The 15,468-nt window shown below is 39.5% G+C and overlaps 1 non-coding gene and 1 pseudogene across 1 annotated transcript; one reads left to right on the top strand and one right to left on the bottom strand.

Moving 5' to 3' along the window:
* The first annotated feature begins 242 nt into the window (after positions 1 to 242).
* Positions 243 to 361, top strand: LOC120595805 (uncharacterized; annotated as a pseudogene).
* An 8,030-nt stretch (positions 362 to 8,391) lies between these two features.
* LOC120595846 (5S ribosomal RNA) lies at positions 8,392 to 8,510 on the bottom strand. The gene has a single exon (XR_005651024.1). It is a non-coding gene; the product is annotated as a 5S ribosomal RNA (ribosomal RNA).
* Between the last annotated feature and the right edge of the window lie 6,958 nt (positions 8,511 to 15,468).

Below are 15,468 nucleotides of genomic sequence, written 5' to 3'. Positions count from 1 at the left end.
TTGAGGGGATCATTTTATGAACGTTATAGATGTCTGACCAATGTGCTGTATACTTGAAACTAATTTAAATAAATAAATTTATTTTAAAAAATTTTAAAAAAGACATTATTGGGACATTTGACTAAATTGATCAGGATATTTCGGAGAATGAATAGGACCTGTCGACTAAATGTTGAATCTGTTTTCTTCTCTCTATCCCCAGAGCCACTGTCTTAGTTTAGGCTCTCAGAATTTCTCCTGTTGTCTATGGCCATGCTACTGTGAACAAGCCTGATCCCATCCAATCTCAAAAGCTAAGCAGGGTCGGTCCTGGTTAGTACTTGGATGGGAGACCACCTAGGAAGACCAGGTGCTGTAGGTGTAAAAAATTAAAAAAATAAATAAATAAGGAATTGTAAGCTGACAACATTCTTGCAATCTGTGAGGTCAACCAAGGGTCGCCTTGCTCAAAAAAAAAAAAAAAATTTCCCCTCTCAGCCTATCTCTGGAATCTTCCAAGCGATATCACATTGTCTTTTCCTTCCAGTCTGTTCTCCACATTTTCAACAGAGTGATTTTTGGAAGCACAATCTGATTATGTCATATTCCCTGTCTTAGTCCAGCTGCTATAACGAAAATACCATAAACTAGATGACTTATAAACAACATTTATTTCTCACAGTTCTGGAGGCTGAGAAGTCTGAGATCATAGTGCCAGCAGATTTGGTGTCTAGTGAGGACCCACTTTCTCGCTGATGGCTATCTTTCCCCTGTAAACTCACATGGTGGAAGGGGCAAAAGAGCTTTCTTGGTCTCTTTTATAAGGGCACTAATCCTATTCATAAAGACTTGGACCTCATGACCTTATCACCTCTCAAAGGCTCCACCTCTTAATATCATCGCAGTTAGGATTCAACATGTGAATTTGCGGAGACAGAAAGATTCAATCTAAAGCACCCCTAATGAGAAATCATCTGTGGCTTGTAATTGCTTATTCCTGGTCTGCTATAGGAGACCCTTGTCTACATGGACCCAGAGTTCCTTGTGGGTCATTTCCTCACTGCGCTTCCAATCTCAAATGGTTCCTGTTATTGTTCGGTCTTCCACCTTCTGCAGTATAATGCCCAGGATGACATAATGAGGACAAAGATAAGTTAGCAAGATAGGGAGTTATTTTAAAGCTTTTACCTGTTTGAGATATAGGCTGGATTATCATGTAAAATGACTCCATTAAAAATTTTTTAGAGGAATTAATTTTTCAGAGAAATAAATAAGTGTCTACTGTTTGTGCCAACTCAAAGGAAAGGGCTAATGAAGATGTGCTTGTTGGCTGGTTTCCATCCTAAAATTTCCTGTGAGGCTATTAGATGCAGCCAGCTAAGGATCTCATTATCTTAGTCAGAATTATTCTATCAACGGCCCTTTTTCTCTGTCACAGCTGGTGCTGAGAACCATATGTCATAAAACTTGCTGTACTCCCAAAGTTTAAAACCCTTGCTGAATGAAAAATAAATCACTGTTGCTGAATCAAGTGACCCATAGGCCTTCCAAGAAAAATTTCCTTTATATTTTGTAGTATGTGGTGAAAGCTCATGGTTTTCCTTACCCATGTGGCTTTTCTCCCATTTCTCATCTGCTTACTTCCTATAATTTTTCCAAAACATTATTCTATCATTTATGTTCAATAAAAAAGATTGCTTAGCTTATTTGCTCTCAAGAATAAGAAAACTTCACATTTAGTAATAAGATGATACAATTCTTTTCCTCTGGACTTATCAAATAAGATTACCAGCAGACAAATACTTATCTAGAATTCAAGACAGAAAATCCAGCTAGTATATATTAATATCTAGTCTGCAGATCCATATCTATACCTAAACTTACATTTTTAAGGCATCTGCTTTAACTTGTCAAGCATTCCCTTAAAAGCCAAGGCTATATTAATATAATAAACAGTGAGAGAGGGTTGGGAATATAATGGTGAATTGCCTGAATAAAGATTATTCATTTCGCACCATGTATTCTGTTGTGTAAAATTCTAATTTGTGACCAAACACCATGCTCACTTCCATATGGGAGAGATGGTCTGTGGATCAACTAATAGCATTGTATTTCAGACTAATGTGCTATGTTATTTTGTACCTAATCTGTATACTAGATAAGTCTCTATTTCTATGTTGCTCTGTCAATTACAAGAGTCACTTACCTTATATTCTTGAGATGTGTTATTTGTGACAGCAGCAATTTCTAAGCCACATTTAATATGTTATTATACCTAGACTCTAAAATCATCGAAGATTTACAATTAAATTCTAGAAAATTGATGAAGAAAATTAGAGTTACTCTCTTACTTTCCCAGAGAATACTACTGGTTCATCAATGTATATGTAAGTTTCTAAAGAATTGCCAAAAAGCTTATGTGTTAGACATTTCCACATACAATAGATTAGTGATCACTTTTTTAATGGGACAGATAATATCTGCTCTATTCATAGGCTTGTGAGACTCTTAGGAAATGATTTATAGGAAAAAGTATAAAGCGTTATTTTAATATTAAATACTATTATTAAAATAAGTTTCTTAAGTTACAGATATGATCAGAGAACTATAAATCTTGAGAAAGCCTCTAATATTGTTTTCTGATATTAAATAGACATATATTCTCTTCACAAACCAGGAAGAATAAGTTCCAAAGCTTGGTCTCACTACTCATTGCCAAAGTGAAATCGACAGAGCTTAGAAACCTGTCTTGAGCTAAGCCTTCTAGGGCCTGGACTTAACCTGAATTTCTCCACTCCCCTTTGCATTATTGATAATGCAATAATTGGGGGAGGGGCGGGGGGTGAGTATCCTTTACTAAGTTTTTATTTCATTTATTTTCAAAAACAGGATCATTTTCAACAACAGGATCAGCCCTAGAGAGAGAGACATAGGACATGAGGGGACCTATGTCTAGTATAGCTGTGCTGATAGTTTAAGACTGACATCCATTCTGATTGATCAGAGCCTGTCTTAGACATCCTATGAGGTAGATGTAATTTTTATTATTATCATTCCTATTTTAAAATTAGGGAATTGATAGGTTAAATAACATCTCAAAGATCATGTAAGTAGTAAGTGCTAGAGCCAGTATTTTAACTCAGTCTGTTTCCAGGCTTTGTGCTCCTAAACTTGACACTGTTGACAAGTAGCTGAGTGCAAGGGCCTGTGGAAAAGTCATATCTGGGTTGTGTAGGGGAATCAGATGAGTGGAGAAAATACAAAGGAGACATGGCAGAATCTCAGAGGTAACCCTGTCTGCCCTATCACTGAAAAGGGCCTGGATGGAATATCTGTAGTGAATGTTATGTGTTCAAGGAGCATTCAGACTGGCTGCAAACTTGTGAAAACAGACAGATGCCTTCTTTTTAGAGACGGAGAAAATGCAGTAACAGAGAGGCCGTGTGAGTTGCCTAGGGTCACACAACTTGTTCATTCATTTAATCTTTCATTTTGTCAAGTAAAGTATTAGGTGCTAGAGAAAAAATATAGCAGGTCCTCTTACCTGGCCTCGAGAAAGTTATATTTTAGTCAGAAAACCATGTTGGGGAAACCAAAATTATGAAACAGCAAAAATACTATAAAAGAGATATGAGCAAAATATATGGGAATCCAGACTTTCCTGGAGGAGTCCCTGAAGGCTTCTCAGAGGAGGTGGCATTTGAGTTGAGTCTTGAAAGATGAATAGAAGTTTACCAGATGGAGAACAGAAGGAAGATCATTCCAGGCAGTCCAGAGGGTTGGTTGCAAAGTGCCAACCAAAACCCCTATATCCTGACTCAGTTCAGCACTCATCTGTCCACACTGCCAGGGAAAGAAATGCCCGCTGCTGGGAAACGATTGTGACAGGACTGTTCCAGGTCACTGGAGAACATACGTCAGGAAAATATACACAATCAGTGGTAACTGTGAAATTTTAAATCATTTCTACTCTCCTAATATAAGGATTTCACATCTCTTACTATTCACTTAATTATAACTTATAGCTCTACCTAAATTACATGTAGAAAATATTTTAATGTATGTATCTTTTCCTATTTTAAAGGCATGCAGATAATTTACCATACGACTGTCTCAAATTACTCTTACAATTTTTTTTGCCTAAAGAATTCATGGGGAAAATTATTACTATTCATTTAAGCCTTGTAAACAATTGGTAAGAGTAACCACTATTTTTCAATTCCAATCTCTGTTTGGCAAAGCATTTATTGACACTTCTTTTAGGAAGGATGATATATTTTGTTTAAGAGAGTAAGACTGGTTAGAACTTCTAGGAGTCGATGTCCCTGGTCATTTTCCAACTTGAATACTTGCAAAAATTTATGCAAAATTCATGAACTTTAATTTTTTAATTAAATAACATTTTTCTTCGAAGTTTTTTTTTCCAGACTAAAATAATAACTAAGGTGGTTAACTGTGTCGTGAGTATAGTTGTTAAGGTTTCATACTGTGAACAAGGGTTCCTGGAAAAGGGGGTGAATTGGGAATAAAGTCTAGCTTGAGCTTTGTCAGGCTCAGGAAATGCAGACGTTTCCTGATTCACACACAGGTGCCAGTTGGGTCAGTTGTCGTTTTGGTTACTCAAACACAGATTTGTTCTGTGGGAATTTAGGAAAACACGATTTGTTCTATGGGAATTTAGTTCAACTTTGAGCTTTTAGAAGAAGGATTATCACTCAGGGCTGGATTCTAGTTGTACCATTAGATTAATTTGACCTCATGATAGACCAGGACTTGAATCCAGAAAGTCCGATTCCAGAACACTTGCTCATAACCACCAGCGTGTGTTGACTCCCACCATGCAACTCTGCCTCTAGTCTTAATATACAAGTCAAATCACACGATAACACTGGAGCCTTGAAGTTCCTGTGTTTGCTGTCTGCCAGCCCCTATTCCCCTCCATTCCCCAAGAACTCTTCTTTCCTAGCTATTTCTGGCAACTTGCTAAGGTAGGAGATGAGGGACAAAGTGGTCACACACTTGCTTTTTGATATTGTTCAGTCTGTTCCTCCTCTTCTGTTCCTGTTCCCTTCATCAATGTTTACTGTCTTGGAAGGTGCTTGAAAGGGCTTCACAGTTGCCATGGACAACGGTGTCCTTCCAAAGAACATTATAATAAGCAGCAAATATTTGTATAGCACTCGCTATGTTCTAGGCACTGTTTTAAGGGCTTGACGTGTGTAACTCATTTGGTCCTTTAAATAGCCCTGGGAGGTAAATACTATATGATCCCACCATTTTCTGTAGTGAAGGAAACTGAGGCACAGAAAGATTAAGTAACTGCTAATGTTTCAAGACATATTCCCAGTGCTTCCAATAGCGGTGGTGAAAGAATGAATCCAGCTTCCTTTCATCAGCAATGAGAAGGGCCTCTTCCCACTGGAGCTGCATTTGGTCCTCTTGACTCCAGAGCACCATCGTGCCCAGATTCTCTTAAATTCTTTAATGCAAACAGCTCTTTGGTTTTCTTTACTAAACACTTCCTAAAGAATATTGCTGTCTTCATAAGCACAGGCAACAATCTACCTGTACTTACAAGTTAGTTTCCTACACAGAAAGATTGAAAACAAACAGTAAAGTCTATAATGATGCAGCTGCCCATGGCATGCACATTATTTTATCTTTGTTTATTCATTTCCCACCCCACTCCCCAACACATATGTATTGAGCACCTACTCTGCGCTCTGGCGATTTGGTGGTATGTTAAAAGGTCCAAATTCCTGCCTTCATGAAAATCATTCTTAAATAGAGCTGTTTAGCTCTTTGGAGTTATGTCTTAATGATCTCCATGCTGAAAGAGGGTCTATGCCACACATTTGAATAACTAAATGGCCCCAAAGCTGGCTTCATGGGACTATAATCTGTGCAGTTTCACAAGACCCTGCGCTTAGAATGGGGCATTCGTTTAATGCTACGCTGTCACCATTTTGGAATTGTTACAAATTTGTGAACAATGGTCTTGCATTTAAATTTTACACTAGGCCTTGCAAATTATGTAGCTGGTCCTGACTGGCCTCTTAGATCTCCTTGCTTGAAGAAAACTGCTTGCAGTCTTGAAATGGCTGTTCTTCATCCACATTTCAGAGACCTCGGGTGCCAACTTTTCATAAAATATTAAGCTCAAGTTCTCAAAATGATGGCTACAGGGTTACTTCCTCCTTTCCCTTCTCACTCCAGGAAACACTACGTATTTGTTATTCATCTATTGGCTCCTGTAACTCTGACAATAAAGGTCACTTGAAGACATGAATTTGCATAGGTTATTGATAAGTAAGAAAATAAGACTAACCTTAGAAAATAGTAGCTCACCCCAAACAATTGGCTTGATGTCTTTTTGGCTCTCCCCTTGCAATCCATTGATTCTTTCTTCTTCTTACTTTTTAGATAGTGACATGGAGTAGTGAGCTATTTGTCTCTTGTATATCACATGGGGCTAAAGGGAGTAACAGAATTGGAAATAAGAATAGCCATGACCCTGCTTTTGGCGAGATTGTGATGCAGGCACCTGGATTGTAGACTCTTCCATGACCTTTATACCTCCATGGTGTCCATGATCCATTTGCTCTTTTCTCTTTTCTAAAATCTTGCTCTGTAGAAAGTGGAAAAGAGATATAATTAACTAATTTTTATCAAAATGCAAGTGACCGGTAAGACTTAATGTGTACCTCTTCTTGTGATAGTTCCATTTTAACTTAGTGCAAAACTCATTTGATCGTGCTCAAGGATGAAGAGCTGATTAAAGAATTCTAGTCCAGCCAGTAGGGGCTAGAGGCTGTATGGGGAGGGATGGAGAGATGAGAGATGGAGAGAGAAAAAAATCTTTCTATTGCTCCTGACTCTTACACAGGAGTGGTCCTGAAAGATAATTTCTGCCTAAATTTCTGAACTAAAATGGAATGGCTCTGTGCCTGTGAATGTGGAGGCTATACGCCACACAAACAGGTAAACTGAAACTAGGTCATAGATCCCAACACTCCCCCAAATAAGTAAATGTTTCAAATGGTAACTGGGGCATAAACATCTTTATGAATTAATATGGAAGGAGATTTGTCCTGTCAGTGCCCCAGTTAACACTCTTGTGATTGTCTGTTCTGACTCACACTGTTCTTGAAGTGGTGGCAAGTCTGTCCACAGGCCTTTTTCCCCCTGATTGTTTGCCTTCCCTTCCTATGAGCCCCTTTGTTGCTGACTGAGAAATTATGTCTCAATGTTGCTGTTGGTCTTTTGGTAGCTATGCCTACAATTTTTAATAAAAAATGAAGTAGCACAAAAGAGTTGATTATGACAGACCAATAGTCTAAAAATATATATCACAGAGAGGCAGGCATCTTCAGTTAATTCAACAGAGTCAGTTTGCTTGAGAGACCTCCTGGGAGCAAAAGAGCTGGAGTATTGTGACTTTTTTTTTTTTTGCCATGATTTTGTTGTGTAAGTTTAGGCAAGCGCGACTCTGATGAGAGACTCTAGAAGAGAGGGGGTAAATGTCGTGGGGCTGAATTTGTTTACTGAGCTTGGAAGGGTCCTCTGGGGTAACAGAGAAAGCAATTGGAAAGAGAGAGGGAGAAGTAGGTGGTAGAGTATTGGAGTTGATTTGGGGGGGCCAAACTTTCCCTTTAAGATAAGTGGAGCAGGGTGTACAGGACCAAATAACATGGCTTTGAGAAGAAGCCTTGCCCAGCTCAGGCAGGCTGGTTACATGGCCAGACTTCCCATGAAGAATGGCACAGCATCCTGAGGGATAAATGTTAGGGATGGGGTGTCAGAGATGAGGGTCCTAGAGACAAAATTTCATACTGCATTGAATATATTATTCAGTAATTAAAAGAGGCTGAAAGTCATATGATTTTCTTTTTAGAGCTACAAAAAAGAGGCAGATGTTAAAATATGGATAACATCAAAAGATGGAGTCAAAATAATTATACTGAAACCTCATGTATCTTCGATGATAACCTAGGTTCTAGTTCCTGAGTGGAACAATGAGCACTTTCTTGCTCACCGGGGAGGAAGGCAGGGGTTTGATGGCAGTGGTGATGCTTTGAAGGTGTTTCAGCAATGCAGTGGAGAAAGTGAGCAGGTCGTGTGTGGCAGAAAAAAGAGAAGAAATGCTTCACTAGGGTTCGTGTGTTTACTAGGCAGGAACTTTGGGGTGGGTGGGGTAGGATGGGTGGGCATGAGTTGTAGGAAAGGTACTGAATCCCTAGATATCTAGGAATAAAATAGACCCCATCTTTAAGACCTGGATGTCTGGAGCTCTCTTTGAGTCAGGAGTCAGTTTGGATCAGGCAGAAGTTAACAAAGTTGGAAAACATACGCCGTTAATATTTTGGGGCAAATCATATCATCCCCAGTCTGTTGATCTGATTTTTTTTTTTATGCCTACAGCACCGGGTCTTCCTAGGTGGCCTCCCATCCAAGTACTTACCAGGCCCGACCCTGCTTAGCTTCCGAGATCAGATGGGATTGGGCGTGTTCAGGTTGGCATGGCCATAGACTCCAGTCTGTTGATCTGAAAAACACTTATTATATGATCTTTTACCATACATTTTTTACTATTGAATGAGAATAATACTCAAACCTTCCTCTTAAGACAATGTATAAAAAATGCTTAGCAAAATTTGTTACTCAGAAAATTTTTTATAAAATTAAAATTTAGTGTATAATTAAAACACAAATCAAAACTGGCACTCACTCCCTTTGGTCAATAAGGAAAGCCCACTGGGGGTGTAAGATAGATGTAGAACTAGTACTATAGCTCTTCATGTTGTAACTAGGGCTTGGACAAGATATTTTGAAAGAACTGTTAGAATTGGGTGACTAACTGTATTTGAAGAATAAGGGAGAGAGAAAGCAGAAAGAAGAGCTAGTTTGGGGAGAAATAATGTTTTGTTTTGGACATGACATGGTTGAGCTGATGGTAGGCCACATGTGTGGGAGCACCCAGTAGGCCTGGAGGGAGATCAAGACTACAGCTATAAATGAGAATCATTTGCTCAGGAAGGGGCCACTGAAGTCACGAGGGTGGGTGAGTCCATGAAGTAAGAATGGGAGGGCAAAGGGGAGGGTGGGGCCAGAACATTGGAGACTGCCACGATTAGGAGGTAGAAGGAGAAAAAAGTGTAGATAAAGAGTTTTGAGAAGGTGGGTCTGAAAATTGAAAGAAAAACCACACTATTGCTATGTCTCTGAAGTGGAGAAAGAAAAATTGATTGATAGCATCAAGTGACCAGTAGATTGGTAAGAAAAAAAGTTCTTAGACTTGGCAAATTGAGTTCATATATGACCTTTAATGGTACAGCTTCATTAGATTTCTGAGAATGGAAGCCAGATTGCAGAGGTTTGAGGCATGACTGGATTGTGAAGAAAGTCAGTGTGATTTTCTTTTGTGAGGTTTGATTTTACATTTTAGCACCAAAAGGCAAAGATTAAAGGGCTGACTTATCAACATGGAATTAGGTTTGAAAGGCGCTCTGGGGCTTTTCGAAAGGCAGTAAATGAACCAGAGAAAGACAGAAGAGGTTTGTCAATATTTTTTGTAAGCCTTTGTAGGTTTCAAAAAAAAAACACTTTTTTATTTCATCTTCTCAAGAAGCCTCTGTGGGCAGATACCAGCATTTTCATCTTACAGATGAGGACATTAAACCTCTAAGAAGTTGTGGTTTGTCCAGGATGTCACAGCTGATTTGTGGCAGCACTTGTCCCTCAAATCTTGTCTCCTGGTCCACCATACTCTAAGATGTCATTTTAATTCACAGTTAATGAGCAGTCTTTTAGGCAAAGAACTAGGATTGTAGGCCTCAGGGTTCCAGTTTTTTGGTAAATTTGGGCTATATAGTTACTTATTGGGTGTATTCCAAGCTTGTTTTGGTGAAGAGGACGGGGGAGAGAGGAGATGGGTCAAAAGTCAGAAATGTGAGACAAGGGGCATTTACTTTCTCTCACTGTGAAGTAGAGATAGACTAGCTGTTCTTCGCAGCATCAGTCTCTCAGCAGGTTAACTAGAATTTACTGAGAACCAGTTGTATGCCAGAGTCTAGAGTGTTTAAGGGTAAAAAGATCCAGCAAGTCCTTATTTAGTAACGGAACAGAGCGTGAGACAGAGAGTTATCATATAAATATGCACAATCACTATGATAATTACAAAATTGCTTAGAAGAAATAGTCATTTAAAGGTTGTTTTGGTAGTGTTTGGCACATTGTTTTTATTCTAAATAAGTGGGTGTTAGTTCAATAAAATTATTAAATAAGTGAATGAAAGATAGTTAATGAAAATTTCCTGGAATTAAGTGAGTTTAATAGAGAGGTAGAGAAGAAAAAGCAGTGTGTGTGTGTGTGTGTGTGTGTGTGTGTGTGTTGTGGGTGATAATGGGAAGGTGGGGTTCAGTAGAAACATGCTGACGGCTCCAAGGATTTGGGCAGCTTAGACCAAGACTCAAAGGTGAAGTGCAGAATAGTTGTAGGAAAGGATCAGGAAGGCAGCTTGGTGGAAATGAAGCCTGGGGTTTTGGATAACATCTTTATTGAGCTATAATTCAATACCATAATTCGCATACCATAAAGTTCACCTTCTTTTTTTTTTTCCATTTAGTCATGTATCTTCAGGAAACTCTATTCATCATTGTCTTTACATATTTGGACAACTTTAAGCATAAATTTTGCCTTCGGGGAAGGAGGAAATAATCTCAGCAGTACTGTGAAGAAGCTTCTCCTGTTGGCTATGAAAAGGATAATGGTTTGCTGATATTAATGTGCTTTACAGGAATTTTGCCTTCTGGTTCTTCTGGGATGCTATGGTTATATCGTATGGTTTCTAAGAAGATATAATGGAGATTAAGCAATGTGAAAATTTTCCTGAATTATTCAAAGATAAACTGCCAGTGTGTAAAGTAACCTGATTTTTTTTCAGTAAATTTATTACCTCTAAGTTAGGGGTTAGCTTACAGAGAGACTTTCCATGTCCATGTAAACTGTCCCCTGAGCACTTGAAACATTTAAAAGCTTTAGACATTTACCTGATACATTCAGAGTGCTTAATATCATTGATAATCAGTAATTAAAATGCCATTTTTCCTTTTGATGGTCCAGGAGAAACTGGTGATCCTGTCGTTAGGTTTTTAACTTGCGTGGTAGGTAGAATGTCTCCTCAAATATGTCTGCATCATAATCCTTGGAACCATCGAACACGGTACGTTACATGGTGAAGGGAATTGAGATTGTAGATAGAGTTAAAGTTGCTAATCAGCCAACCTCAACACAGAAATTATCCTGGATTTTTCGTATGAGGCCAATCACGAGGGTCCTTAAATGGAAGAGAGGGGAGATGGGAAAAAAATGGCATAGATGATAGAAGCTTTGTTCATCCCTCTTGCAACCAAATCGAAGTTGTGACAGAAACACAGAGCAAACAACAGGAAAGTCACCTGGGATCTAGATGAATAGAAGCCCTACGACTAGGGAGAGAAATAATTAATCGACCTGCAATGGTAGAAGGTAGGATGAGGCGAAGACATGAGGCTGCCCAGTACCCAGCAGCTGAGTGGAACAGAGCCTGCAGCAGCTGCAAATGCCTCTTAAAGGGGCTGCGTCCACAAGTGGACTTTCCTGGTGATGGACTCTCTTGCTCTGAGCACCAATGCTGAGTTGGCTCCAAGGGGAGCACCAGGGACTTACAGGGGGACACTGATTTTTTGGAGTGAGGGCCAGAGGCGAGGCTCTCTCCTGGGCAGAAGTGCCAGTGGTATCCCTTGTTCCTCTGTTGAGCCTTCCTCCTTTCCAGTGTGCGGATCCAGCACTGCCATAGCTGAGAAGTCATCAAACTGGATAACAGAGGTCGCTCCACCCAGAGGATTCCCTGAAACTCTGCCTCCTCCAACTCACGGAACTACCCAAGCCACATCCGGGTGTGTCCTCAGTGAGTCAGGTACTCCTTGCTGCCAAAGCTCACCTTGGTGGCAGGTGGCTTTGGTTTCTGGCATGGTTTCTCGAGGCAACTATAAGCACACATCTGTGGATTGCTTACTGAATCTTAACAAGTGGCCCGGAAGGGCCCAGGCTGGAGATAAACTTGGCCTGCAGCTGAACCCCTCTCAGAACTGTGCCACTGGACACCTACTTCACAATTCCACACTAATAAGACCGAGAGACTTAGGAGCTTTGCTTAGTACATAGAAACAGACACAGAAAGGCAGCCAAAATGGAAAGACAAAGAAGCAGAAACCATATGAGAGAACAGAACAGAGATCCAGAAATAATGGAGTCAAGCAATCTAAGAGATGCAGAGTTCAAAACGCTGGTAATAAAGATGCTCAATGAACTTAGGGGAAGTGTAGATGAATTCAGTGATAACTTCTACAAAAAGATAAAAACGATTAAAATGAAAATGAAAATTATAAAAGGAAACCAATCAGAAATGAAGAACAAATGATCTGAGATGAAGAGTATATCAGACAGAATAAATGGAGTAGATAAAGAAGAGGATTGAACCATTGATATAGAGGATGAGGAAGCCAAGGACACTCAATTAGAACAGCAAGAAAAAAGAAGCCAAGATTATAATAGCAATTTAAGATGCCTATGGGACACAAATGTCTTAGGGGTACCTGAAGGAAAACGAGACATTGAAGAGCTATTTGAAGAAATAATGATGAAAAACTTCTACCACCTGGTGAAGGAAATAGACATACAACCCCAGGAAGCTCAGAGAGTCCCAAGAAAGAGGAACCCAAAGAGGCCCACACCAAGACACATCATAATTAAAATGTCAAAGGTTAAATACAAAGAGAGAATCTTAAAAACAGCAAAAGAAAAGCAGTTAGTTACCTACCAGTGTGTTCCTATGAGGCTTTCAGCTGATTTCTAAACAGAAACTTTGCAGGACAGAAGGGCTTGGCACAAAATATTCAATATGATGAAAACCCAGGATCTATAACCAAGAATACTTTATCCAGTAAAGCTATCGTTTAGAGTCAAAGGACAAATAAAGAGCTCCCCAGACAAAAACAAGCTAAAGGAATTTATCACCACCAAGCCAGTATTACAGGAAATGTTGGAGGGAATTTTCCTTTAAGAAGAAAAACATGTATCAAAAACATGAATGAAGAATAGTAATAGCTACATTCCTATCAACAAGTAGGAACCTCAAATGAAAAAGAATTAAGTGCTCCAACCAAAAGAATGACTGAACGAGTAAGAAAACAAGACCCCTACATATGCTGCCTATAAGAGACTCACTTCAGATTAAAAGACACACACAGACTGAAAGGAAGGGGATGGAAAAAGATATCGCCTTGATGGACTTAGAGGGTATTGTTCTGAATGAAATAAGTCAGATAGAGCAAGACAAATATCACATGATTTCACTTACATGTGGAATATAAAGAACAAAATAAACAACAAAAACAACAAAATGGAAATAAACTCATAGATATAGAGAATATTTTGAGGGCTACTAGATGGGAGGGGTTGGGTGGATGGCGAAAAAGGACAAAGCAATTAAGAAATACAAATGGATGGTTACAAAATAGACTTGGTAATATAAAGTGTAACATAAGGAAAATAGTTAATAATGTTGTAATAAATATGTAAGGGGAAGAGGGATACTAGATTTAGTGGGCTGATCACCTTGTGAGTTATATAGGTCTGTAATCACTATGCTGTACAACTGAAACTAATATATTATCATATATAATTAACTTAGGGGAAGTGTAGATGAATTCAGTGAGAACTTTAACAAAGAGATAAAAACCATAAAGGTGAAACTGGAAATTTTAAAAGGGAACCAGTCAGAAATGAAGAACACGTTATCTGAGATGAAGAGTATATTAGAGAGAATAAACAGAGTGAATACTTTTTTCAGTTATATATAGTGTTTTTCAACTATAATTTAAAAAAAAATCTCATTGAATTGTACAATGTAAATACGAGCATGTAATTGTCTATTACATTTCAATAAAACCGGAAAAAAAGGAAAGACAATAAAAAGGGTCATCAAACAATAAAAAAAAAGAAGTGGGAGGCAGAAGAGGAGAGTCGGAGAGAGTTATGACAATGAAAGTGAGTCAGGGCAATGTGATGTGAGAAAGGGGGGACCTGCCGCTGCTTGCTTTGAAGATGGGGCAAGAGGACCAGAGCCAAGGAATGTGAGAGGCCTCTAGAAATTGGAGAAGGTGAGTAAGCACGTTCTCCCCTGGAGTCTTCAGAAGGGAATCCAGCCCTGCCAGCATTTTGATTTGAGCCCACGGAGGCCCATTTTGGACTGCTGATCTCCAGAACTGTAAGACAGTAAGACTGTGTCCTTTAAGCCACTAAGTTTGTGCTAATTTGTTACAGCAGCAAATAGAAAACTAGTGCAACTAGTAAAACTAGCAGGAGTCCCCAGCTCCCAGGATGCAGATCGATACTGGTCTGTGGCCGGTTAGGAACCAGGCCACACAGCAGGAGGTGAGCGGTGGGCAGGCAGTGAGCAAAGCTTGCAGCTGCTCCCCAGCGCTAGCATCACCGCCTCAGCTCCACCTCAGATCATTAGGCATCAGATTCTCTTAGCAGCACAGGTCCCTGATGTCACTAAGGTTGGGGACCACTGCACTATAATACTGAGTAGTCCAGTTTCTCCCACTTGGTACCATTCTAGCCTTTTGAATGTGACGAAAAGAATTGATTTTCCATATCTTGCAAGGCGTATGAGTCTACATTCCATCCCAGGACGACAGTTGGCGGTCCTTTGATATTTGTTTTTTCACCTATCCAAATCCAGTCGACCAAGAGCCTTTTCCCATGTCTAATGCTGTTTTTATCATTAGCAAATCTGTATAAGCGCACAAGGACACTGAATGTTAAATTCCTTTAAATTTATTTGCCAAGTGTCACTTAGTTAATGATAATTATATTCTCCAGGGACGTTTCTTGGTCTCTTTTGTTAACATGGAGCACACTTTGTCAGGTGTTGGTGAAAAAGAACCTTCCTTTGTTCTTTTTCTGGGTGGAGCTCCTCCCTGCCGACATCAGGCAGTGCTCATGGGTGCTCAGTCTCCTGACGGTACTGACCCTGGTACTGCTGTTTGGCTCAGGAGTGGGCAATAACCTAACTCTTCCCTGGTACTTCCGAACCCGGAGCCCAGAGCAAGTGTTTAGGTGTTAAGTGTTAGTTATGCAAGTGTTAAGTGTTAAGCAGTTAGTTTAGTGTGGAGTAGTAAAATACCAGGGGTAGGAGCAGCTAGGGGCTCGACTGAGAGAATGAAACTGAAGAAAGGGGCAGTGAAGAGAGATGAGAGAAAGAGAGAGAGAGAGAGCAGGAAATAAAAACCTCACAGAGTCTGCATTGTTGGTATCACCTGTACATGAGGCATAGCTGAACTGCAGACCTTCGCAAAGTTTATTTATATTGGCAAATAAGGATTTTTTCCTTTTTCTTCCTTCCTTCCTTCCTTCCTTCTTTCTTCCTTCCTTCCTTCCTTC

The sequence above is a fragment of the Pteropus medius genome, unplaced genomic scaffold, assembly GCF_902729225.1.
Source record: "Pteropus medius unplaced genomic scaffold, Ma_sr-lr_union100, whole genome shotgun sequence".
Lineage (NCBI taxonomy): Eukaryota > Metazoa > Chordata > Mammalia > Chiroptera > Pteropodidae > Pteropus > Pteropus medius.
Note: the sequence above shows the minus strand (reverse complement) of the source record. Positions and strands in the feature narration are given on the sequence as shown.